The sequence below is a fragment of the Rhodnius prolixus genome, unplaced genomic scaffold (assembly GCF_049639745.1).
Source record: "Rhodnius prolixus isolate KJV_2025 unplaced genomic scaffold, Rpr scaffold_3, whole genome shotgun sequence".
In the NCBI taxonomy this organism is placed as follows: Eukaryota; Metazoa; Arthropoda; class Insecta; order Hemiptera; family Reduviidae; genus Rhodnius; species Rhodnius prolixus.
In genome coordinates, this window is record NW_027411603.1 from 14,125,584 (window position 1) to 14,152,907 (window position 27,324).

At 31.4% G+C, this 27,324-nt stretch overlaps 1 protein-coding gene across 1 annotated transcript in view; it reads left to right on the top strand.

The window, feature by feature from the left end:
• The first annotated feature begins 5,587 nt into the window (after positions 1–5,587).
• LOC141453127 (diacylglycerol lipase-beta-like) overlaps positions 5,588–27,324 on the top strand; it is a 42,825-nt gene continuing 21,088 nt past the window's right edge. Inside the window, exon 1 of the mRNA XM_074125895.1 lies at positions 5,588–5,961. The gene's annotated coding sequence lies outside the window, so the exon portion shown is untranslated. The remainder of the gene's footprint in view (positions 5,962–27,324) is intronic.

Below are 27,324 nucleotides of genomic sequence, written 5' to 3' on the forward strand. Positions count from 1 at the left end.
ATAATTAAATTTTGAGGTACGCATTGTGTCTAAATAAGTTTTAGGAATTGAAGTAGTAAACTATTTCTAGAATGTCTATGAATTTTTATGTATTCTTAATGAATGGTAATGAATTTCCATTACAAGCTTACAGTCATTGAGAGAAAAAGTAAAGATAAATTAAGATATTTCAGTTAGGTTTATTTAATAAGTGCCACAAATGAGTAGTCACATTTTGTTTCTTTTTACTTGTAGTTTTTATTTTTAAGATCAAATATGAAAGAACTTATAGCTGGAAATTTCAGAGATGTGAATTTCAATTTAATACAGATCAGTGAAGGATAAAGTTAACATAATAATATCATTAAGAAGATAATTCTGCGTGAAATAAGTTCCAATTTCAATGAGATAATTATCCATTTATTTTAAAAAAATTAAAAAAGTTTCTATATTATGAAATTTATTTATTTATTTTTTCCAATTTATTAAGTTATCTACAGTCTGTATTACATATATACAATTAGTAAATCTGGAAGTACTAAGATTAATTGGTACGTGAAGAGCAGGAGGAGAGAAACTACCCAGCGGTAGCACTCTCTACGGAATGTAATGATCTTTAAGTATTCTGACCTCAAGGAAGTCGCGGGGCCACTGGCGATTCAGTCTGCGAGGTTGATTATTAGGAGGATTGTCAGAGGAGGCGAGAGACGAGAATTGGAGCAATCCTCCAATTTAATATAAAAAAAAAAGCTTCAGAAAAATTATCAAAGTTAAAAAAAGATTGTAAACATTTCTTTCAGCTTTACAGGCATTGGGTATCTTAACGTTTAATACTTTTTTCAAAATTTTTTGAGTTATCATCGTCTGATGATTTTAGAAACTATAATTAACATCGTTTTTAGTTAGCCTTTAACGCATAAATACCTACACTTAGTATGCGTTTAGATTTTCTTTACTTTGTTTTTTTGGTCGAATTTTGATAAGATCTGAATTTAATCTCTGGTTTGCACTTGCTTTCGTTTAAAACGAAATAAGAATAAATATGCGGATATTCTTGAGGATAATTAATTAAAGTCTTAATCATTTTTCTTATTGAAACTAATAAAACTTACATTAATGAAGTATTTGTTTCCTAATACTTTCACTACGCAATTAGTCACACTGTTTGATTATTAACTTTGGTCACAAATTCTGTTAGATAACGGAATTAACTTTCGCATCGACAAAGAGGAAGGAATGTGTTAATGGTACTTCTTGAAAGTAACATTTCCTTTTTTACTCTTTGACCCATCTACATCTATGTTTGCAAGTCTTGCGGAATATTATTCCTATTCCAATGGTCTATTTTCTGCGTCCTTTTTCCCAGAGGTAATGAGTTAAAAAGTACCCACTACAACTTACACTCTCAACCATTCCTCAGAAACCTCCTAAAATATTCTAACTGCTTGAAGTATATCGGCTTAACTTTAGACAGCAAGCGCACCTTCTCTAGACACGTTCAGGACAAAGTGAATTCTGGTAAACTGACCACTTGACTGCTCGTTCCTTCACTCTCATGAGACGCAAAGATGACTATACTGAACAAACTCTTTTTCTACAAAGTGGTCATTAGGCCGATGTTACTCTATACCTGTTCTGCCTGGAGTCTTACCTGAAGTAATAACATCAAGAAACAAAAAAAAAACAGAATAAATTTCTTGGATTTGAGACAGACTCCCTTTGAGGTACTAAATTCGACCAACTCCATGAGATAGCTTTCATAATCCTCGAACACTACTTTATCCAAAATCGTCTGCTGAAACCCTTTTTCACTCTAGATTGTCGATCTAACCCACTCTGCTGCAAAATAGCCACCTAAAATCCTACTATTCTCTACAGACTTAGAATAGTGTGTAATAAATTAGTACAAAATTATTTCGAGTCCTAGAAGATTTATTAATTTATAAAAAAGTGTATTATTTTTTAAGTCAATTATGAAGGCCACTTTTCTTTGTTTCATTTTCTATACTTTTTCATTTTTCAGTTTTATTCCATCATTTATTCAATTTTCTTTCATCTCCAGTTCGCTTATTATTTTGTATGTTCTCTGTTTTTTGTTCTTGTATGGTGTTTTTAATGCATTGTTATGGTTTAATTAGTGTATTTATATTAATTGTTCTACTCTTAACTACAATATATGTTGGTAAATAATGAAATTTAGAATGTACAATTCGAATTAGTAAACCTCTTAAGTCTTTTTCTCTGTAGAGGGTGTAAATAAAGCTCAATGTTATTATTAATAAAGTTTATCTATCATAAAATATTTTTTTACTTAATTTTTTAAATTATATTATGGATTTAATTGCATTTTCAAAAATAATAATAAGAATAAAATAAATTTAAGAACCTATCCCATAAACTTTCAATGATTTTCCTAATACCTTTAAATATTAAATAGTTAGTAGAATTTAATTGATGGATTAAAGGTTGCAGTTTGACATGAATCGCTTTCGACCTAGGTACTTGGACATTTCAGAGCTTATTGACAGTGTGTCTATACAACATTTTTACATATTACTAGGTTGGTGTATCTTCTGTCCTATCGGCTTATGAACAGAGTGTGATCGGTTTTATGTGTTTGATTGTGGTAAAAGAAAAGTTTTAGATCTACATCTAGGCACAAGGCAAACAAAGTTTAAAGGAAACGGTTTTAAAAAAGGCAGTTAAATATCTACTTAGTACAGTGGCACTTTCGTGAAAATGCTTGGGTTAAAATGCATGTGCCAGATCTCATGGTGTCTCCGAGTCGAATTGTCAAATCTAGAACTCTCCTAGATTTTACCTTTTTGACAAATGCTGACCTCTCATACCAATTTTTCTTCTTAGGTGTCATCAAAACGGATATTTCAGTTGAAAACTGAAAATTCTAAAACCAATAAGATCGCATGAACCCTCTCTAAGTTGGAGTAAGAGATACTAAAAAATAATAAACAACTAATTGGAGTAAAATTTATAACAATAAATAACTTTCTCCATAAAGATTCTTTCGAAAAGCGTAAGCTTGTTACTGAACTACTTGCGGTCAAAACATATGTAATTTCGCTAAGAAAGAGTTGCTTCTTCGACTTATATGGACTACAGAAAATAGAGAGCAAAAAATATTCTTAAAATTGACTGAGGTCTGTTACTGCCCAACTACATAAATAGATCTAGCATAAGTACTAGTTCCGAATCCTATAAATTTGTTTGCTAATGGAGACTTTACTGTTTTGTTCAGAATCTATCCGAGAAAATTCTATGGGAATAGAAACTAATATTCCCATGCCAGTATTTTGCCGGACGATATTGCATGCTTCAAAGCTTCAAATAAAAAGTTGCTTGAGATCATTATTGGAGTAATTGTTATGAGCAGGAATTAATCAAATGAACTTCTTTATCTAAACTACCTAGTCAGTTGGCCTCTTCTTGCCTCCAGTCCAGCATGCTCCTTAGCATGGCCAAATTTAAAGTAGTTGTCGAAGTCCTTAAGCGGGATTGAATTAGTTCTTGTACCTTCTGTAAGAGGGTTTGACGTTTAAATATCAATCATTATATATTACAATGAAGAATGTGCTCTATATAAGCTTCGGAGTGTCCTTTTTTTTCTGGTGCAACTAGGATTTCCTCTCGTGAAGCTACTGCGTCAAATAAAACGCAAATAAGCTGAAATAAGCTCTTAAATAGCTGGATTCGAACCAGGAATCTTCGCTTAGAAATCCAGAACGCTAACAAATTAGCTAATCCCTTCCATATATATTTCTATATTATTATAGTATTACTACTAAAATTAAATACACATTCGGTCCTGAATCGTCATTTGAAAGAAGGGAGTTGACAATAGAAACTATTTTGTGTGTGTGTATGTGTGTGTGTGTGTGTGTGTGTGAGTGAGTGTGTAAGAGAATCGACTTCGCAAAGTTCTACGACTGGACAGATGATTAGGCGTTATTATTCAATGACGACAATAGCTATTAAATTTGACATTTTGATTCCAAAGTATTACAAAAACAATTCCTGAGACGTTACACGACTGAGCTACTTTCTACAGAAACAATAATTAAGCTCCATGAAACTGAATTTTAACAAATATACCAACAGAGAGAGATGCGAATATTGATGAATATTGAATATTTAATATTATTAGTAATGATTAAAATGTTACACCTAAGCAAGAGCTTACGTTTTATGTTTAATAAATATTTGAGAATTGGTACAAAGAAAACAACTATCCTAACTAAATCAAATAATCTATTAAATAAATGATTTAAATAAAATATGGTGATGGTTAATATTTTACTTTAATAAAAGCAGTAAAGATATTTTTCTAGGCTTGATTATTTGTCGTGAGAACAACCAACGTAACAATATTGTCCACGCGGCGCCTTTTCATGAATGGCATCCCTCTGAATTAAGTTACTGATGGCACCTTATTAACATCTTGTGCGCTCCTCGCGCGAAGTAAGATGCAGGCTGTGAAATGTATGTTATGATAATAATTTAATAAGATTTAAGGATTTTTATTTTATTTACTGCAGAAAAAGTTAATTATTTTCAAGATATCCAATGGTTAAATGCAAAGAAGAAATATGCGAATAATGTACGTTCCAATCTTTATCATTTCTTGAACAGATAGGTTTTAATAATTGTACTATACATCCTTCTATGTCGTCATCATGGAAACCTGTTAAACTCTCTACGGGAGAACTTTCACCAAAAACTTTCTCAGTTCACGTGCCACAATTACAGATGGACATTTGCCCTTTACTGTAATTGTTAAAAATTGAAACGTTTTTTGAAAATCTTAGAATTGAAATCACTTTTACATTAATGCCGCTTTATAGGTTTCTATAATTGATTTTATGCGTGAAATATAATTCTGATAAGATTTCTCACATAAATTTCTCTTCCTGAATTATTTAATTATTTTAATAACTGGGTTTTACTGAATGTGTTTTGCTTAACCCTAACTATGTTGGCCATCCCATGAAGTGCTTTCTGTCAAGTAAACGGTACGCGTGATATTAACCAACGCTAACTGAGCCGCCTTTAATAAATGCGAAAATATGTTTTCAATTATAAAGTTATATTTAGCCCTTTTTTCTTATAGAGAAAAGTAGTAAATGAAATGGATTATTATACAATATATTAGAATATACCAAGTTTAATAAAAATTGGTATTTTTATAACTAGCTAAGGAAAATAGAAAAACCATTCGGTGAAGTGTTATAAAATAATTGCTTTCTTATTCAGCAGACATGAAAGAATGTTTTTCTGTTTAAGACAAAAATATTAGAAATTTAACACCATCGCAGTAGTTTACAAGAGTATAAGAAAGATAGAAAAATGCTCAAGTAAAAATTTGATTTAATAACGTTATATTTAATAAAGGAGCGCTTAATAAATTATAAATAATGAAACTATAATGTTTTGAAGTAACAAGTAGAATAATGTGAAGGTGAGCAGTCTTTTTCAATCAATAGCAGTAGGTGAATAAAATAAAAATTCTCTGATGAAGTGAAATTTGAGTTGCCGTTTTATAGAGTAAGTGGGAGGTAGCAGACCTAGCTGAAGAAAGCCGCGCACCTCTGGACGCTCTAGTGGGGCCGAACTGTGGAGAGTCGTCTGGACAGAGCGACAGAGAAGTTCAGTACTTCCAGGTGTTGGTCCGCGTTCTTACAATACTGTGCTCATTCTTCTATTTATTACATTAGTCTTACATAATCCTAGTTATTCATATTATTTCTCTTTGAAGTGAAATACAGCTATCTAAAGTGTTTGTATTAACGTTAATCCTTTAATTTTTTGTTTATTTGCTCAATGTGAAAGTGATGTGGACTCCGTTTAAAGAATGACTACCACTCAGAAACGGAAGAAGAATTAAATAGTTATTTTTAATTACTAATTCCTAGAAGTACCACAAGATTGGAAATTATTTTTTAACACCAGAAAAGTCCTGCATTGCGGGTAAGTGAAGTTTTTTATTTGTACATTTTGTTGATCAAGCAGAAGTAGATGGATATTTGAAATAAATCTATTTTAGACTCTACTAGAAAGTGTACTATGAAAATTTACTTCCATCAAAATAAAAAGAAATGTAAATCGCTTAAACTTCACAGTAAATGTCAAATCTTTTCTGGCTAGCAAAGAAATTGTTTTTTTCTTCTGAAGTTTTTACTATTTCTGTTTTAAAATTGCAAAATTTGTTTTACATGAACATTCAAAACTATAAACAAGACATATTTTTTTAACCACTATCACTAAAAACTGGTTTTTACAATTGAAAGTTTTTAACGAAATACAAATGTCAAGGCAGTTTATAACGAAATAAATGATTTTGTAAACGAATTTTTGGACTTTTCGGATAAAAAAGGGCAGTTCTTCATAGTATATTATTTCTTATATGGTAAAGGATAGTTATTAAATAATAAATGATTCAAAGAATAATAGTAACATAAACACAAGTTTACAAAACTTCAGTGATTGAAGTTAATCTTATCTTTGGGAGGGAGTGAAACGAAAGGAATAAAACTGATACAACAGCCGACATTCTCCTGCCGCTTAACTATACACATATTAAAATTTCTTTTAAACATAGCATTCTACTAAACTAGTTGTTTGTTTTCAATATTGTATTGGTATGCCAAAATAAAAAGACACGTTGGACAAAATCTTAAGCCCTTAAAGTCTTCGTAAAGTAAGAAGACTTCGTTAAAAAAAAACAAGAAGAAGTTAGTGCCCGAAGAGAGACCCGATTGTGATTTTTACGACAAAATTGCAGGAAAGTAAATACAGTTCAAGTAAGGTCGCACTTCAGCACAATACATTTACAAAAAGCCTACGATTTTTGGGAACATCTTCTAAAATTGGTTAACACTAACAGTGTACACTGTTAGATTTTACACAGTGAACTGAAAAGGTACTTTTGAATAGTGCTCTTAATATTTTCTTGTGAAAAAGAGCCCTAAATTGACTTCCCTTTTTAACTTAAAGAAATAAAAAAAATGCTGGGTAGCATTTTCAAGTTTGCAAAAACTAAATGATACTGCATCTCACTGCCGGTAAACCAATTTCCTTTAGTTTTGGAATTTTAGCTAACAATTTGATTCCTGTTGAAGATAAGCTGGTACTAGAACCGATAAATTTACTAAAACGGCTCTTTGGAAAAAAACCTAGCTTCAGAACTTTCAAAAATGAATGTTTTTAAGGAAAAAATTAATGATCTAAATTGTACAAAATTGCAAAAAGATTGGAATTATTTTCGAGTGCCTAAATTGCGAAAAAATACAATTAAAATTATTTAAAAGTAGATAGATATCTTACATAAAGAAAGAAGTTCCAATGTCTGAAATTTTATAACATTATGCATTGTATGAAGGAAAAAGAGGAATTATCTGTGGCAAATGGAGAATATTGAAGAATATGTTTACATATATCTCTTTTGCCTGAAGTGAACGAAAGGTGGCTCCTTCGCGGCTGAGTGGGTTGAGGTGATAATCTGGATTGGAGAAGTATTTAACAGGCTGTTTACTGGGATAAAGGAGTTTACTGGGATTGTGATACATATTTCGGGTAGGAAGTTGATTCTAGTGTGTCGTGTAGACTAAGTCACAAGTCTGAGGAGTTTTTTCTGAGTCTGGAACAAAAAAATGAAAAAAATCGACTTAGTAAGGAAGCGTTTCCGGTTGATCGAATTTGATCAAAAATCATTCAGTCGGTTCGTAAGTCTGCACATAATCATAATTTAAGAACTAATTTTCTTTTTTGGAAAAAGTTTTTGTTTATAAACTAAAGTATTGAATTAAATTAATATTACTATCATTTTACAACTAAGAAGGCTGTAATGAATTTTGTCCTAAAGAACCCTTTACTTGTTTAATCTTAAATCATTATAGCAAACATTATAGCTAAATATTTAGGATATTTACAGAATCCTTAAAAATATACACAATAAATTATGTATATCTTATGATTGGATCTGTTATTACATAAACGGTAAACAATCCTTTACTGAATTGTTTATTATGTTCAGCTAGTACCAAAAATAATCTATTATTACATTGTGGAGGTTTTTCTGTTTCATAATACACTTGTTTACAGTCAAGTTTTTAATTAGTTACTAATTATTTGTTCACAACAATTCTGTTGTTTGCAACTTACTACTGTGCAGCAATATGAAACTATTGTCTTCATTCACCTCTCGTAAGACGAAGTAGGTAGTGCAATCGTCTATAATTACGATTTTTTTTTAATGAGAAGTAAATAATATCTTGAACCGAAAACGTTTAAGCTTAGACAGACATAAATCGTGAATAAAGATCAATTGTACAGATTTTTATTTTCTTGAAGTTTACGTTTTAGAACCTGAACACAAAATATGTCTTTTACAAATTCTATAATTTGACAATCCCTAATGTTTCTATCGCACACTACAGAAAAATCAACGATATTAGCCGCAAATCCAACCAACTTTCAAGTGGTCATTGTGGGAAAAAGTGGAAAATCACAGAACAAATTTGATATTTTGTTCAGATGACTCCAGTAAGATATTGGTCAAAATCAATCTATTGCAAATACTATCATACTGAACCGAGTTACTCTTGAACGGCTCCCATGATTTAGATTCCAACTCATCACTCATAGCTTTCATGTAAATCTACAAAGTTTTGTATTCTCTAATGATTGATTATGATGATTATTAGCACTTTTTGTGAGAATTTCCTTTTAGGCCACTTCTGGGAAAGCCAGTACTGGATAGACTTTCTGTTGGTGTGTCACTTTCGTATAGTCTAAATCTATCACTCTTCTTCACTCATTGTCATAAAAAGATTAAGTCACTTTCTGAAATACAAATTCCTGAAGAGTTTTTCTGCGCGAATTCCTTGAGATCATCACAAAATGATGTATTTAAACTTAGAATATCAGTTGCTCAAATACACGAGACAACTTTTTCATTTCATTAATTACCTACTTTTATTAATGACAAGTAAAATTTATAAAAAAGATGAATTTGAAGAAAACTTTGAGAATTGTAGTAAGCGAATGGATTGTAAGTTTACATCGGTTTTTTGTTTTTCTGAAAACTAACGCAAATAATCAAAAACCTTTTTTTTTTAATCATCCATTAATCTGTAACTGCAAAAGTTTCATGAACGATATTTGAAGAAGATGCTTCATGGCGTTGGAATTTGTTCAGATGATCACGAGGTCACTGGTGCTTTAGTGGTCTAAAAGAAGTATGGCTTATAAGCCGTTGTTCAAGAGGAATGTACTTTATAAAGTAGTTGATACTGTAATTATCAGATCGTACTCGGATTGGATAGATCGTAAGGTTGGGTATTATTGGAGACGTAACCAAGGACCACTGGTGAATTTCCAAGAATTGGGATTCGGTAAATGTTGGAGTGTATTAAAGATAACATATGCATAACTAAATTTGTTAGTTGGACTTCAAGCACGCCTGAAAAAATTGGTCTTCCTTTACAATATTTACTGCAACTAACCAAAATAGACTGCATTTTATTTTAATCAGGAAACCTAGCTTATTCTTATTAGCTCAAAACTAATAAATCAAGAATGAATCCCTATTCTCTTTATTGCAACGCATCCTCTTCTACTGATAAACTTATACTGAATGTAATTAAATTTACAAGTTAAAAGTTTTTAATTCACTGTAACCATTATATTTAAATATTTATTTACTATTTATATGCAAATTACTTCTAGCCTAGAAGTTCTAGGAACCATGACATCCTGCTAACCTTAAGAACCATCATTTTATAAAATGTTATTTACAAGTCAATTTGCAAATCTAATCATAGGATATATATTTTTTTTTGTTTATACCGAAAATGTTAACTTCTTAATTATAAAGATTCCGTGAGCAGATTTTGTTTTGCAAGAAGTATGCAATTGTATAATAGGGAAGACATTAAAGGGAGAACATGATATTGTAGGACATAGAGAGCTGCCTTTCAGCTGAAGTACTCTCTAGCCCGATTTAAATTTCACTGACCAGTGTGCATTGAGCGCTAACTACTGAATCTCCGACAGTATTTTCCCCATTCAAAAATTATTTAACTTTTCTTTTCATTTTGTTTTTTCTTTTTCTTTCGGTCGACACATCTGCTAACTAATAAAGATCATCTGTCTTCTTTGTTCACTGAATGCTATTTACATTTTAGCACAAGCATTCAAGAAATAGCAATACCTCGGATTTTATTACATTAGTTTTTATTTACTATCAAATAATTGTGTAAATAGATTGAGTTAATCTCACTTTTTTTGTATAAGCTATTAATGAAGCGATAATTGTTGAGACTGAAGTGAAAGATGTCATTACTCGTACTTCTAGTCTCTTGAGAATTAGAACTACTTTATTTACTATATCCCGATATCACCTTCTAATTTATAAAAACTGAAGTCACATTTTCAAATATATGAATGTATTTCTTAATAAATAAGATTTTTTTTTACATAAAAATTCACGATTCGCTGTCATTTGTTTTCAAAGCTTTATCTCACAAATTTTCTTCAAAAGATTGACTTATATATGAGTCTTATTACATTGGAAGAAGTACCACAATTGAATTTCCAAGCAATAATGATCCAAGTAAAAGTTGTAGAATAACGTGATTATACAATGATGGACAAAATTAACACACCACCCTTATTTTTTTTATTATTTCCAATTTGTGCAAATTTTGGACTTTCAAAATATTGTTGGCTGAAAAAATAAGCCATTTGTAACTACGGCCATCTGAAGAATTTAGGCCTATTCTCACCTCATCTGTAAAGAGAACTCTCTTCCAGTTGTCTTAAGTCCAATTCACATGTTCACGTGCAAACTGAAGCCTGGTCATTTTGTGAACTGTGGTAAGGAGAGGGCCACGAGCAGGATGTCGGGCTCTAAGGTTACTTTCATTAAGTCTTCTTCTAACAGCCCTACTGGAAATTGAAACATTTCGGACTTGCCTTATGAGACTTTTCATCTCATTTCCCGTTATACTCCTGTTTCGCAAAGCCAGGTGCCGGATGTACCTATCGTCTCTCTCTCTGCTGTACATCTCTTCTTGAATGACCTCTGTCTCCCTAAATCGCTTTAGACAAGTGATGTACGTCCAAAACAAAAGCGGAAAATAGTTTATTTAATTTTAACTAAACAAAAACTGAGTGGTGCGCTAATTTTGTCCATCAGTATATATATATAAAAAAAATACAAAGTAATAGAATAGAAATTGTAAAAACTACTTTTACAAACTCTGGGCACCTCAAAATAGATATTTCAGGTTAAAAGTTAAAATTGGAAATCTATACAATTTCAACTCCTTTTTAAGTGAGAACTTCGACTTCCACTTTTAAAAGTTCTGTCACTTTACCTTATACTGTCAAATTTCTCTGAACAGTCCTGATGATTCAGTATGTGTAGATTGCTTCGAAATCCCGTCTAAGCTTTACATTTCATTGCAAAGTACAATTTTGTAAAAAGTGAACATGTATTTGAAATTGGTGACAACTCGAAAGTAAATAATTAATACATGGAAATGAATATATTTAAAAGAGAAGATAGATAGGTAGAGATACTAAATGAGAGTTTAGTTTAATTACACAATAAATAATAATCCCTTTTAAAATCATGTTTTCTCCTCTAAAAGTGTTAAATAAAGAGTAGTATAGTTATTTATATATAAAAAAAAATGTACAATGGCAAAGTAGAATTGTAAGAAAAGAAAAAAAATAAATAAAGAATTCTAGATAAAAGGTGAACGTTCTGCAATGTTGGCAGCAGTTTAAACTTCTCTCAAGTAGGTCAATTTTGAAATGTTAGATTTATCCCTGCTTGGCCGCCTCCTGTTAAGGCAAGATTGTTGACACAACAGGTGTGTGGGGACGGTCGAAAGTTTTAAGAAGGTCGCCTTCTCATTCTAGTCAACATTTCCAATTATACTTTCTTTAATTATGTAAATAAATACACGCAAACGCACATTGAGTTCTCCTTCTTTCTTTTTTTTGTGGCAGCGAAAAGTGAATCAAATTTTGTTTATTATTATCACTAAACTTTACTCTAGGTGGTAGATTTTGGGTTACCTATTCCTTTTTTGAAGAGCCACTCATATAATTGCTACATTTGGTTTTCTGATTTTCTTTTTACATTAGCAAACAATTTGGTGTGAACATTTACAAGACCTACTCTTACTTCTAGAATTACCCTGTTTGGGTAAAACTATGTTATACATATGAAACTTAAGAGATAAAAATTAAAGAATGAACATCTTTATTAATGCTAAAATTATCAGATTCAAATAGAAGATAGGGAACTCGATATCTATTCAATCTTGATAATTCAATTCAGCTTATATTCCATTAGTTTTTAAGAAGCAGAAAGTTTGGAAATTTGATTTTAATATCTACAGTGGCGTAAATAAAGATGGAAAGCATTTGGTAGTGTCTTAGCTGAATATAAGGTAGAAAACCGTATTTAAATAAGATAAATTCCATCTTTCGTCCGTTCTTGCTCCAACAATTAGACTGAGGAAATAGCTATGGACAGGGTTTAAGGATATTCCTTCGCAGAATTAGTCTGTGATAGCTAAGTCACTCTGGATTCAAGAATCTTCTCCGTCATAATGAAAGAAGAAGGTTTTCTCAACTGACCAAGACAGTTTTTAACTTTTTACCATTACCGCAATTAAATTAACCACATGGTACAGCAAAAATTGTTCTAAAAACATTTAAATGATTTAGCATTTTTTTAAAATTGAAATCAAAATCATTTCAAAAATCGGTGTTTAAAAGAAGTTTCATTTATCGAAGAATTGCCTTCCCTTATCCATTTTAAAAACACCGATCTCCATTATGGGTAGTAGCAGCTCAAAAGTCTATATTGTAAAGGTCCCCAAAATGAAAAGCGCATCCTCTTTGAAAAAATTATTTCCATGTTCTTCTCTACCACTTCCCTAATCTCGAATGAGCCCGCGCCACAATACGGCCCGGTATAATGTATACCACTTGCTATTGCATACATGTATAAATGCAAATCAATAAATAAAAAACAAATTTTGAATAAATAAAAAGTAATAGATTATTTATTTATGTTTAGATTTTATTGAGAACGATAAGCTATCCTTGAATATTGCGACTAAAAACTTGTTTTGGATCTACCATTTTCAAGTCATTAAATTTAATTAAATTCATTACTAAAGAAAATAGCGAATAGATAATCTTCGCACAGATAGCATTCACCAATTGTCATGTAAATTTAATCATAATTGCTTTTAAGAAACTCGAGGGATTTAGAGATCTATTCACTTGTGCTAATGCTTGGTTTGCGGTTATAAAATCTCCAACATTTATTTATTGGAAGTTTTATTAGTTTCTATTTTAATAATTTCAATTAAAAAACAAATTATTCAATATATTTACTCGTATGTATCAAATTAAGAAAATATTCTTTGTTTATCTTCATTCTACATCGTGCAATTTAAATAGCTAATTGAAGTCTTAAAATTTTAATTATTAAAAACCTATGATTATGAATATGAACCCATGATTTTTAAATTTCTTGAATGAACTTCAAAAAAGTGGTGCCGTTCGAAAGACCGAAATTTTTTAGTGACTGTCATAGACACTATGGAAACGCTGTGCTTTTCTGAGCTATTGGCTTTTTTAATCCTCTTGTAGCAGTGTTCGCTGTGGAGAGAGTACAAAAAAGAACTGTCTAACAGTATTTTGAATGTATGTATTAGGATCAATGAAATTCGCTGATGTTAGTTGGGGGTTCATGCCTCTAGAAAGGAAACTTCCAAGGTCAATGTGAATGGTAGCTTTGGTCTTCAGGAAGAGAGATAACCTGTTACGGAGAGTATTGCATTATAGCGGCGTAACCACGGCCAGTGAAACGCTGATCACTGTGTAGATTAACTATTTATACCTCTTAAACCAAAGATAAAAAACGTATTATCTTTTTCTCGAAATGTTAATTTTGTTCTTTTTGAAAGAGACAGATTAGAGCCAGTCTAATGTCAGTTTAAATGTCAGCAGACGAGTACAAAGCTACCTAGCTTTGAAAACTTTATGGCGCTGGTTCTAATATGTAACTAAACGAATGTGTACTCAAAAGATAAATAAAGACATCTAACAGTTCCTTCTTTGCTTATTAAAATTAATTTATATAATTTAATTCAGTTAAGAAGTTTAAATTACATAAAAAAAAAAAGTATTACACAAAAAAGCTTTTTACTATTTTAAAGACTTGGCTGCTTGTACGTAAGCTTCAAGAGTATTTCTGCAAATATAAAATTTGAACGCATAAGCATTTATGATTATTAAAAAATATTTCGAATAAAAAAAAGGCAGAGGACTTCAAAAGCTTTTTCAAATTTAAGGTGCGTCAACATCAGAAGTCGTAATGCCAGTCTCCGAATAGTGTCCACTCGTTATATCATCGAACTGTAAGAAACTTCTAGAAAGAGAAAATCTAAAGGTCTGGTACACAGAATCTCCGCTTGGAAATCAAATATGCAAACCACAACATTTCCACTTCCATGTAACCACTCTTCTTCCCTACTCCACAAGTGGATACAGTAACAACGGAAATCAAATTTTCTAACCCAAACATGATACAAATCACTTTATTCCAATCATAAGTTTATTAAAAGAGACAAAATAAAAAAGTTACGATATTGTCCCGAAATGAAGCCGTTCTCAAAATTCACATTCGATTTATTTGTTCCTCAAAATGTGGCAAGAGGCACTCACTGGCTTTTCTTTTTCTTTTTAACCCACTTTTCAGCGCTTTTCTCGAAAAAAATAATACATATTTTTTCAATCGGCTGAAGAAAACGAAGAGAAATGGCATTTGATGCGTTAAAGAATAATCCTGTGAACAAAGAGATTTAAGTTGCTTGATGATTTAACAAACTAGGAAAACAAATTTTACTTTCAAAAATATGCGGAAGAACAATAGTAAAAAAGAAAATACGAATTTTGATGAAATAGAGTTAAACATATTTTCTAATTGCCGAATTTTTAAAAATTAATTATTTTTATTGGTAGAAAAATGTAATTAAGCGTTCATTGTAAATTAAAGAATTCCAAATTATTTAGCTAAGTGATAATTAAGTGAATGTCTTGTAATTAAAAACTCATCAGCTATAATGTATTAGTGAATAGCACATTTTTGTGACTGACGTATGTGTGAAATGGGCTTTTAGGAAAAATTATATTTTTTGGATCTTTTATCATCTAGCTTTATACTTTATAACTTTATTAACTAACTGAAGTGCTGGCCTAGTTTTCCGAACTGAGTTAAAACAAAAATACATGTTTGGAAGTTGGCCATCCATCTTCTTTTAAACCATGGTAAAGTTGCCTAATCGGTGCTGCACCGCTAATTTGGAAAATTTGTTAGTAGAAATGGAATCATGTATCGCGTACATATAATCATTGATTTTCATTACACATTGATTTTTCCATTTTCTCCAAAATGATGCTGAAAAGCTACTTGTTTTTTAGGAGCTTGAATGTACTTCTTATGTCAATCTATTAATTAATTAAAATGATATGAAATATGCTGTAATTATTCCAAAGTTGAATAAAATTAGATCATACGATTTAGAAACTCTCCTATAATAAATTAATTTCTAATAACTTATTTACAGTAGACAGGAAATACTTGATTAAAGAATCTCGGAGCACATCACTCACTCTTTTTGCTTAGTTGTTAAAAAAACACATTCAAATTGCTGATAGCACAATTTCTTTATAACACTCTATATAGCAATATGGTTCACAAATAGTATACTTGAGATGCATTAAAAAAGTATTAAATGTTAGGTCAGCTGGTTCCCTTTAAGGCATCTTCTTATTAAATAAAATATGTGAGTCATCAGTAATTTCAAATAAATTAAGAACAAGACATTCGAAACGAATGGTGGTTCAGCTCTTTAGAGGTGTCCTAATACGGTGTACAACAAAAAATGAATTAACGACATAATGAGTTTTTCAGCAGTAGTTAAATTATGGCCTATTTATTGGCGTCGTCATCAGATTGTGGCAGACCAAAAAATGTGTTAATTATGTGAACAAAAAATGTGGGGAAACTAAAAATGTGTTTGTCTTTATTCGTGTACAGATACACTTGTCGTTGAAGGAAGTCAAAAGAACGTGGTTGCTGAAATTTACGATTAAATTTATATCTGCCAAATTACCACTCTTTTGCACTGGAGCTAACCTACTTATCAAAAGATTGCATTACATAATCGAAGTAGATTTCATTACTGACATTAAAATTTACATGTTATTTTCATTAACCTGGTGAATGCTTTCAATATTGGAAAAAAGTATAACAATTAAAGACCACATTTTAAGTACAAAGGAAAAATTGGCAAACAAATTATATTTACCATAAGATTCCACTCAATAAAATAATCATTGTTTAGCCAAGAACTTGAAGAAAAAGTGTAACACTTAACATCCGCTTCACAACGGGAGTCAAACTCCGTTAAAACACGGGCCATTTAGTGAATCAGACAAAACTATCGCGGGCAACATCACATTTACAAATTTGATTTCGTAGGTAGGATCTATAACAACACAACACAGAATGCTATTTCCAATCTTTTCGCTATTTCAATCTATTCGTTTACGATACGTCACACTAAGAATGGAGGGCATACCGCTGCCAAACGTCGCCAGAACTAGTCAGCGATTTTATAAAGGCTGAAAGGCTACCAGACCAAGAAAACGCACAGGGCCACTTGTATATTCGTCTTCAGTTGTTAAATGGTTAACAAGAATCGTGAGCCACGACTTTTCAACGCTAATTTCTACATTTTTTTTTTTTACTATATTTTAGAACATTGTAAGCATACAAAATGATGTACCTAGGCGTTTAAATCCGCTAATCTAATTCGTGCTACTTCATCTTTCATACTCCAAAAGAAGGCTACCCTTCATGATTCTTTTACCCCAGGCGATAAAAGTAGGTAACAGAGACAGAAAAAGTAGAAAACTAGACGAACTGTAGCCAATTCAAAGTTTTCCTCTTGTATTTTACCTTTCATCTTCCAAATGAAGGCTACCCTTCATGTTTCATTTGCCCCAGGCGATAAAAGTAGGTAACAGAGACAGGGAAAGTAGAAAACTAGACGAACTGTAGCCAATTCAAAGTTTTCCTCTTGTATTTTACCTTTCATCTTCCAAAAGAAGGCTACCCTTCATGTTTCTTTTGCCCCAGGCGATAAAAGTAGGTAATAGAGACAGAAAAAGTAGAAAACTAGACGAACTGTAGCCAATTCAAAGTTTTCCTCTTGTATTTTACCTTTCATCTTCCAAAAGAAGGCTACCCCTCATGTTTCTTTTGCCCCAGGCGATAAAAGTAGGTAACAGAGACAGAAAAAGTAGAAAACTAGACGAACTGTAGCCAATTCAAAGTTTTCCTCTTGCATTTTACCTTTCATCTTCCAAATGAAGGCTACCCTTCATGTTTCTTTTGCCCCAGGCGATAAAAGTAGGTAACAGAGACAGAAAAAGTAGAAAACTAGACGAACTGTAGCCAATTCAAAGTTTTCCTCTTGTATTTTACCTTTCATCTTCCAAATGAAGGCTACCCTTCATGTTTCTTTTGCCCCAGGCGATAAAAGTAGGTAACAGAGACAAAAAAAGTAGAAAACTAGACGAACTGTAGCCAATTCAAAGTTTTCCTCTTGTATTTTACCTTTCATCTTCCAAAAGAAGGCTACCCTTCATGTTTCTTTTGCCCCAGGCGATAAAAGCAGGTAACAGAGACAGAAAAAGTAGAAAACTAGACGAACTGTAGCCAATTCAAAGTTTTCCTCTTGTATTTTACCTTTCATCTTCCAAAAGAAGGCTACCCTTCATGTTTCTTTTGCCCCAGGCGATAAAAGTAGGTAACAGAGACAGGGAAAGTAGAAAACTAGACGAACTGTAGTCAATTCAAAGTTTTCCTCTTGTATTTTACCTTTCATCTTCCAAAAGAAGGCTACCCTTCATGTTTCTTTTGCCCCAGGCGATAAAAGTAGGTAACAGAGACAGGGAAAGTAGAAAACTAGACGAACTGTAGCCAATTCAAAGTTTTCCTCTTGTATTTTACCTTTCATCTTCCAAAAGAAGGCTACCCTTCATGTTTCTTTTGCCCCAGGCGATTAAAGTAGGTAACAGAGACAGAAAAAGTAGAAAACTAGACGAACTGTAGGCAATTCAAAGTTTTCCTCTTGCATTTTACCTTTCATCTTCCAAATGAAGGCTACCCTTCATGTTTCTTTTGCCCCAGGCGATAAAAGTAGGTAACAGAGACAGAAAAAGTAGAAAACTAGACGAACTGTAGCCAATTCAAAGTTTTCCTCTTGTATTTTACCTTTCATCTTCCAAATGAAGGCTACCCTTCATGTTTCTTTTGCCCCAGGCGATAAAAGTAGGTAACAGAGACAAAAAAAGTAGAAAACTAGACGAACTGTAGCCAATTCAAAGTTTTCCTCTTGTATTTTACCTTTCATCTTCCAAAAGAAGGCTACCCTTCATGTTTCTTTTGCCCCAGGCGATAAAAGCAGGTAACAGAGACAGAAAAAGTAGAAAACTAGACGAACTGTAGCCAATTCAAAGTTTTCCTCTTGTATTTTACCTTTCATCTTCCAAAAGAAGGCTACCCTTCATGTTTCTTTTGCCCCAGGCGATAAAAGTAGGTAACAGAGACAGGGAAAGTAGAAAACTAGACGAACTGTAGTCAATTCAAAGTTTTCCTCTTGTATTTTACCTTTCATCTTCCAAAAGAAGGCTACCCTTCATGTTTCTTTTGCCCCAGGCGATAAAAGTAGGTAACAGAGACAGGGAAAGTAGAAAACTAGACGAACTGTAGCCAATTCAAAGTTTTCCTCTTGTATTTTACCTTTCATCTTCCAAAAGAAGGCTACCCTTCATGTTTCTTTTGCCCCAGGCGATTAAAGTAGGTAACAGAGACAGAAAAAGTAGAAAACTAGACGAACTGTAGCCAATTCAAAGTTTTCCTCTTGTATTTTACCTTTCATCTTCCAAAAGAAGGCTACCCTTCATGTTTCTTTTGCCCCAGGCGATAAAAGTAGGTAACAGAGACAGAAAAAGTAGAAAACTAGACGAACTGTAGCCAATTCAAAGTTTTCCTCTTGTATTTTACCTTTCATCTTCCAAAAGAAGGCTACCCTTCATGTTTCTTTTGCCCCAGGCGATAAAAGTAGGTAACAAAGACAGAAAAAGTAGAAAACTAGACGAACTGTAGCCAATTCAAAGTTTTCCTCTTGTATTTTACCTTTCATCTTCTAAAAGAAGGCTACCCTTCATGTTTCTTTTACCCCAGGCCATAAAAATAGGTGACAGAGACAGGAAAAGTAGAAAACTTGACCAGCTGTTGCCAAATTGGAGTTTTTATTAAAATAAATTAAGTTTACATTGCTCCACTAGGAGCAGTATCAATTCAATGTTAATAATTATAAGAAATATGTGAAAATATTCAGAATAAGCGAAATCTTGGATATGAACACAAAGATTTGTTTGGTCGCCAAACCAAATACCGTCTTAACAATAAAAAATAAGCTTATTTTCGACCAACATCATGATACGGTGAATAACTTCACGCGATAGTGATAATTTCTTTTGAAAATATTCTTCCTGAAATTAAATAAATTGCTGAAAATATATAAATACAAAATATAATGTAGGAGTCAACACCAAGGTTAGCTATCTTCAATGCCATTTATCAAAACAATTATTATTTGTATTAACAATATACATACATCAACATTCAATTAACTTAATAAAAACACTGCGCTATTCACGTACTTTTCCCAAACCGTGTTAAGGAAAATAAAAGGTTTGAAATATAAGCTTGGCATGTAACTGGCGAAAAAAATGCTTCTGTCAGATTTGTAGCTGGATTAGGTCTTGTACTATCGTTCTGCATTTCAGCTACTTTTGCACGCCTTTTAATCTAATTTAATAGATTCTTTGAACCCGGTAAGTCTCAGTAATCTTTTCAAGAAAAGATTTGAAAGGATGCTTTTGAATCCAAGCCCCTTGTGTTATTTGTAAATAAAGCCTATTGAAAGTAAGATTTAGTTAACACTGAGAAGTTGCAAATACATACACTTTTCATTTATAATTATTATTTTTTTATTTTTTGCCCATTAGACTTCGAAACTCTAAAATCCCTTGGAGTACTCATCTAGAGTAACATTCATTTATAAAAACATACGAAAATTAATACATCAAAAGAAGACTCTTGGACCACAGGTGATGTTCGTTTTTGTAAAAATACTATGCAATACCATCCTCAGAACAACATACTTCCCTATCCTGTGGTTGACGCTCAAACCTCGATCTCATTCATTCTTACAATACAAAATCCTGATTACCATAGTCAATCGCTCCCTTTTACATCTCAAACCTTACCATCCATGTTGTGCGGCCAGTAATCGTATATAGTTTCAAAACATGGCATTATCGGTAAAGAATATAAGAAAATTAAGATCCAAATTAAAAAACTGGGCAAACTGTCATTACAAGTGTTTCAAGAAAGAACAGAAAGAGAAAACAAAGGATAACTGTGGCATGACAATTGCAAAACGTTTGGCAAAGTAATTTTAGATAAGAAGTGGAACTTGGCAAGCCATTTGATTAGAGCCAAATTTGAAAGAAAGGCAAAAAAGGAATACTTGGTGCCCAAAAACTCTTAAGAGAAAGACTAAAAGGCCAAAATGTGTAGGAAGATCTATTCAAGAACTTTTGTGGCAATCTGGCCTACAGCGGCTGCGAACAGATGACAGAAATGACCCAGAATGTATTCAGAGAGGAGTTATTATAAAAAGTTTTAAACTCTGAAAAACGAAAATTTAAAGGATTTAACATATATTTGTAACAAATCTTAGCAATCTACTCTTAGTATTCAGAAACATTGAACCACTAGATTCTTACGCTTATTTTAAGCGTAATATAAAAATATAGCTTTTATTGTCATTAATTTTTGAGTTTTTTGTTTTTTGTTTTGAATAAAACTGAAGATTGTATATTATTGAATTAGATAAGTAATTAATTTATGCTCTATTCATGAAGGTTTCTTCATTGAAGTCGAATTGTTACTGAATAATCAAGAATTTTTGAAATTGTATATGAACTTGCTGATATTTTTTACAATAAGTGGTAATGAAATTGTCTTGTTGATACTATTACTCTTTCTCTTTTCTTTTTTTTGTAATTACTACTATTATTATTATTAGTCTATTATTATTGTTATTATTATTATTATTATTATTAGTCTTAAGAGTTTGATTTGGTCTCATGTTACTTAGAAAGAAGTCTAAATCAAAATTGCTTAATAACAAGCAATACATAAAAGAAATAAAAAAATCTATTCTTGTTCTACAAAATAAAAGATCTATTTAATTTAACAATAAAATTAATCATATTCATACTTCACCAACTCTCACATACCATTCTTCATTCAAATGAAGGAATGTATGAATGAGAGATCTCCGTTCACTTCAATCAATTTTTGTATCAAATTAAAGATTAGCCAACCTTTCACAATTGGTCTCATTGGTTTTATTGTTCATTTTAAATATTGTAAAAAGAACTATTGTTCTATTTATTTATTTTTATTTAATCTTCAGTTTTCATGTTATGTTATTGACTTCTAATTATTGTCTAATGTTTACAACTTTTGACTATAGTAAATAGGGTCTTCTACTGCAGAACTTGTACGCTTGCCCCGTCTTCTTCGTGTTCGTCCTCTTTTTCATCTTAAACTCAATTTTTATTTTGCAATTTCTAAACCACTTGTACTTACGCGCCATTTCTGCCAGCTTTCTTATTTTCGGATGACTAGGAATCCTTGTAAACTGCTTTCACTTCCGTATTATAGCTTTCTTTCAGTCAGTAAGTCTACAGCCTACTGTTTTGCACTTTTGCTAGTAGTAATCTACTAACTCTGTAGGAAAAATAAGCTAAAACTGAAGGATACTTGGTACTCTACCACTGTAGTCAGAATCACTTTCTTTTCTATTTACAGGATGTTGATGATATCAAGAATTTTCGTGTACTCGAATTTTCTACAGAGCTTGAGCAATGTTGAACTGTATAATACTTAATACCTCTATAAAAACCGCTATTACGTTCTTAGCCGTTACAAAAGAGGTCTATGAACTCATTTTTAATATTTTTCCAAGGATTTTTCCTTCTTATTTTCATTAATTCTAGGTATACTATCGTCTTATTAAATCTGTATCCAACTACGTCAACAGAAAAAGAAGGAGTTAATTATTCATGTACCGGCTGTTTCTAGATTGATACAACACTATCGCGCAAAAAGTAATAATTATTCACATTTTAATTAAGAACAAATCAGTTATACTCAGAACTTGTTAGTTTAATTATAAACTGCACTGAATGAGGTCGGTAATTGAAGTTCATCTTTTACGTAGGTCACGCAAACTATTTTGAGATCTGATAAAGCAAGAATATTATTATACAATAAGAATGAGAAAGTCTTATGAGTGTGCAGAGCAGAATTGTTTACAAAATAGTTATTTAGAAGTGAAAGTTCCTCAACTGGTATTGTGACTCTCACTGCAATGATATTAACAACTTGTTACGTGATTTCATCGTAATTCTCATTACTTGTGCTGACTTATTCATCATGCTCCATGCATTTACTTGCAATCATGCTTATTATAAGTAAGCTTACACTCTTAAATAAATTACCCTAACCAATAAAGTGTTTCTGCCAATGTGAATCGTTATTTCTGACGATCGCAGAAATATATATTTTTATGATTCTACACTTTTATTATATTATTTTAGGTATATTTTATTATTAAGTTCCTGCAATTATTTTTAGTACACTTTTAATAGCACAGTAAATTACTACATTTAATAGGCAATTTCCTGTAAGTATGAATCTTAAATTATTTTATGGTGGCGGAAATATACAAAAAGTTTGCTTGTTAGTCGCGAATCTAAACGTTGTACAAACATTAAGGTTTCCTGTTTAAGTGTTAAATTATTCTTTCTACTTAAAAAAAAAAAGAAAAGTAAAATGTGGTTTTCGGAAAACCCTGACTGCTTGAATACAGATAAGGTTTTCATATTTAATCGTGTAAACCATTCAAAATTCATTGTATCTTTTAAATATCTTAAAGCGAACTAATATTTTATGAAATGAATATTCTTATTTGTGAATTGTTTGGAAAAATTTTAAGTGGTTCAAGTGGGTTGTTTACTTTGTCCAAAAACAAGTTATATTAACTCAATCATCAATGAGTGTTTTAGCTCGCGCTTATCTTAAGTATCTCTTAAATCTAGTATTAACTCAGATTTGGTCGATAAAAGGACAAAAAAAATTAACAGAATTCCAGATTCAGTTACAAAGTATTATCCTAGGGTAATTCATATAAAATTTAGTTGTTAAAATTGTTGAAGAGGAACAAAAATATCAATTCCCGGAGTATAACAAATCTCGGATATTCTAATTAATGGTTTTCAATGCAATAAAACGGCAGCCTCATCTAATAACCAGAATTCTTACTAAAGAGAGAAGTAAAAGAATGTTTTGAAGGAAGAACGTAGAGTACAAAAAATAATTATAGTGTTTCAATGCGAATTACAGTGCAGTTAGCACTGACCATGAGTACAAAGTGAACTACAACCACTAAAATAACAAATACTGTAGACATTCTCATAAACTATGTTCTATGTTCATTGCTGCTATTAAATAAAGAAAAAACTCCTTTACGTCATTGAATAAAGAGGATCATTATTAAGTTGACAAATCTTGTCGGCACTTAGATTTTCTCTTCTTATAGCTCACTACAGTGAATAATAATGTTTTCTGTAACGAGAGAACATTGCAATGCCTTGAAAATGGTTGCAGAAAACTCAGATGTTGACGCGCCTTAAATAAAAGATAATAATTTTACCGCTATGAAGACACCGAAACTAAGCGAACTAGTACATTCGATACGTAGCAAGTGGCACACTCAGTTGGGTTTCGGGGTTCGGATTCCCCACCCCATATATGAAAAATAAAAGTTTTCCAATATTGTATGACATGGAAAATAAAATTGTGATACCTACTTTATTAGGGAAATTCCAGCTCTGAGTTAAGTTTATCAGCCTTACCTTTTTATACTTGTATAGGAACTTGAACACATACTATCTGCATTCTAAACATAATTGACTAGTCAAAAGTTGGACTTTAGTTTAGTAATCCGATAAATAAAATAGTTAACCAAACATATCGATTGCTAAAACACGCTATTAAAATTAGCTGTAAACATCTTTAAGGCACTATATTTTATCTTTAATTGTATTGAATCTTAATAATATTAACTAGCTTCTTCAACCAAGAAGAAAAATCAATGACCTATTCTGGAAACAATAGGTAGTACGTAATAGATTAGTAAATCCTGAGCAATTCTGAACATTCAAAAAAATTTAAAAAAATTGTGAATAATATAAACACATATAAAACGCTAAAAAACGTTGAAGAATTTTACTGAATTTAAAATTTAACGTTCAACATAACTTTTAAAAAGTCATAGCGTATAAATTAATTTAATAAACTTTTTCGAACTGGTTTTTGACTAAATGCAGAAAGACTGAACGACTTGAACGCTGGTACAAGATAGAGCATGATGTCTATTCATTTAGTATTCTCTTCCAAGTTCCTAGAACAAAAATTTTATTCGTGAACATGGTTTGCGTACTTTATTTAAATCTGACTCGTCTTACCATACCATCTTATCATAGCGGTGATCTTAACCGTTGCAGATCTTTCTGAAGTAAAATTCATTCTTAGTATTGAATTTTTTTCATACTTCGCCAAATGACCAAGACCACTCACTCAAAAACATCTTGAGATCATCCCACCAGTCTGTAAAGAAGAACCTGTATGTGTCCATGCATCTTGTTATTTATCAGGAGCTTTTACATTTCGGGATAGATTATTTGTTAACCGCAGTTGCGCATAAGAATGGCCCAACGCTTGCTCGCAAACAATTTATTAAATGGTTCTGAAATTTAATTGTTTGCTGTTAGCCTGAAAATGTCGCTTAGCCTCTTAATATTCCTCAGGCTAGATCAAAGCTCCTAATTTTACCAGTCTATTATCTTTTTCATTCCCTCTGATGTTGCAAATAAAAAAAAATGTATTTTTCTCCCAACGATGTCATTTTGTATTACGGACGTGGGCCCAGTTGTTGGCTTGACCAAACATTGGTCCGCACGCTCACCTAATATTATTAGGATTTCCCAAAGGATTTCTTTTTATAAGTAACCCTTAAAAAAGTTTTAGCTAACCCGTAAATCGCTTGAGCAGAATTAGCGTTATTAGTGCCGATATTTGTGAAGAGGAAATGTGAACTGCAGTTGAACAAGAACTGAAAGCGCAAGATTCTTTTGGCTTAGTTTTAAATAAATTCTTTGCCATTCCTAGCGATATAATAATGAATAAAGGATATAATCAGAAATATTTTCACTTTATTACCATTTGAATTTAAAATAATATAAATTATCATTTGTGTTTACAATAAGCCTAATATTTCTACAACTTTAATTTACTTTTCCTCTAAGTTCCGGTGCTATTTTTAATTTAAAAAATAAAAATCATACATCTAAAACATAAAAACAGTTTTATTTAATCACAACTTTATCTTCATTCTATGATAATACTTGTAATTTAAAATTGCTATTAAAAGCTATTAAGGAATTAATGTGGCCAGCGTATTGTTGTGAACAGACCAAGGACTTGTTTAGTATCAAACGTAATAAGTAATATAATGAATTTTGGTTTTATTTTTCTTAAAAAAAAAAAAAAAACAATCTATAATTGCTAATTAGAAATATATCTCATTACCTTCGTTAAAGGAAGTGAAGGGAAAAGGAAAAGTGAAGGAATAGATAATGAAAAGAAAATATCTTAATGCTTGTGTATAATCAAATATGAGCTGTTTATTATATTCTAACTGTAGACGTCATTCTTAGATTGTCTATCAAAATAAAATGTACTATAAAATGTTGCTATAAAGGAAAACTACGGCAAAATTAATAATACGAAGTAACATTATTCTACAAGGTTTAGTTTCAAAGTCATAAAAAGAGTAAATAGTAAATAAATAAACAAAAACTATACGCATACATAGTGAGAAATTTAAACACAAACTTCCAAGTGTATAAAACTGGTGATTGTATCTAATTAACTTTGGCACAACATTCTATGGTCTAATGTAGTGGCGTGTGGCGCAGGTATTATGTAAGATTTACTTAGCGCTGTGACACACTCATACTGGCGAACCATGACCCATTTTGTAAATATATAATGTATATATGTATAATTATATACAAATATAATTCAACTTATATATTTGTACAATTTATCTCGTATTTTTATAGTTCTTTCTGAAAATGGTAGATTGACTACTTAAGGCCAACAGGATTTATTGTCTGATTTAGAGAATAAAACAGGAAATTGTGCATACATTCCTTTTTAGGAAGATTAAGATGAATGACAGACCTGCTGTGCAGGATAGCAGCCTCCTCCATTGTCACCTAAGATCAATTTCCGCGGCTCGCCTACTTTTAGGATTTTTTAAAGAAATATGAATCGAAAATTAATTATTACAATTGGTGTAGTCTCTGAGTTTTAATTTCAAGCTATTTTCCACTTCTTTGTAAAGATATGCGAACGATCAAAACGGACAGAAATAAGAAAATTGATGCAGTTGAGATGAATGCTTTTCCTCTCTGTAGAGAGGAAACTATTATCAATGTGATTGATGTAGGTTTATTCCCAATGATGAAAAGGTTTTTCCATGAACACTTTAAGGAAACAGGGTATGGTCACTTGGACGTACAAAGGATAATCTTTTATTCTTGGGAATTTTTTGAATGGAATTTCTATCAGTTCATGGCCCGTTTCAATTACTAATAAATTGGTTCCTGATTTATTGTAGCTGTTTAGAAGATTTCAAATTGCAGAAAGAAACAGAGAAATAGCCTATTCTAATAATCGGTAATATTTATTAAATAAATAATTACTTAGTGAAGTAAAGGTTTTTTTTAACGTCATAAAGATATAATTTCTATATAATTTTTTTATAATTAAAATATAATTTGTTTTTTGCCAGTAATATGAACAAGGTATCTGGTGTCTATGAACCGATTAAGAATTAAATCAGGAAGACATAACACGCAATTTAAGTTCCAGAAGGAAGCTGACTTGGTCATGAAGACCAATTGCCTAAAAACGTAGAATGCCCCCATAAAAAATATGAAAACAGTACTTCCCCG